At 41.4% G+C, this 1,113-nt stretch overlaps 1 pseudogene; it reads right to left on the bottom strand.

Annotated features, from left to right (window-relative positions):
• Positions 1-247: 247 nt before the first annotated feature.
• On the bottom strand, positions 248-892 carry LOC111170772 (non-histone chromosomal protein HMG-17 pseudogene; annotated as a pseudogene).
• Positions 893-1,113: the final 221 nt, after the last annotated feature.

The raw sequence follows: 1,113 nt of genomic DNA, 5'->3' as shown, positions 1-1,113 counted from the left end.
TTTCACATTTAACATGTTATTTAACAACTTTTTACAAGCCAATCCTGACTTTCAGGAAATGGAAATGAAAATGGTAGAAATATCAATCTGAAGACCCACAATCTAAAAAAGGAATCATTGATCTTTTGAGGGATGCTATCTCAATGGTGACACTGGAAAGTCCAGATTGCCTGACATACTAGTAACCAATTTTGGGGGGTCGGGTTCCAACAGGTCTCTGGGTTTAAGAGAGTTAAGTCTATGCTGAGGGTGGAGAGGGAGAAGAGCACCTAAAAACTTATTTTAGTTGTTCCACACCACAAGGAGTTTGTGCCAACATGGCTAATGTGTGTCAACATCAAGGAATCCCTCCTTCCTGGGAACCAAGAGGAAGTGTTTCAAAACTGGACAGGAAAGGTGTTTTTTCCCCCACATCAATCCAGCTTCAGAAATATTCTATTAGTGACATGTGCCCTTCCCAAAAAAACAACAATTAAATGTTCTGTGTGCTAACAACATAGCTTTAAAAAAAGTAAAACAAAATTTTTATAAAACTTGATAAAAAAATAGTATTTCAAACTACTGTCACCAGAAGTACACAGTTATCAAAAATGTACACACTTCACTTGGCATCTCCAGCACCTTCAGCTTTCTGTACCTGGTCCGTTATGACATTTCTATTTTTTGCAGGGTTATTCCCATCCTTGTCAGCATCAACTTTCCCCTTTTTCCCTTTGGGTACCTTCTCTCCCTTCTTTGCAGGGGGCTTTTTAAGCTTGGGCTCTGGCTTTGGAGGAGCAGGTTTAGCAGATAACCTTGCAGATCTTCTCTGTGGTTTGTCCTTCACCTTGGCTTTATCTCCTTTAGCATCCCCTTCAGCATTTCTCTTGGGCATGGTCGCAACGACAGTGAGATTTAGGCAATGAACACAGGAATACAGTGGTGCACGGGCTTTGGTCGGTCCAGGGATCGCTCTTGTCTCTTTTTTGCACTGCTCCTGGCTAGATTTTCTTTCTTTTTCTTGCCTAACTGCTGCGGCTAAGACCTCTAATAATATGCTGAATAAAAGTGGTAAGAGTGGGCATCCTTGTCTTGCACCTGACCTTAGAGGGAAAGCTTTCCTTTTCACCAATG

The sequence above is a fragment of the Delphinapterus leucas genome, chromosome X, assembly GCF_059928025.1.
Source record: "Delphinapterus leucas isolate spDelLeu-1000000601 "Yukka" chromosome X, BTC_Dleu_Yukka2, whole genome shotgun sequence".
Classification (NCBI taxonomy): domain Eukaryota; kingdom Metazoa; phylum Chordata; class Mammalia; order Artiodactyla; family Monodontidae; genus Delphinapterus; species Delphinapterus leucas.
The sequence above is the reverse complement of the archived record's forward strand: the minus strand, read 5'-3'. Positions and strand labels throughout refer to the sequence as shown.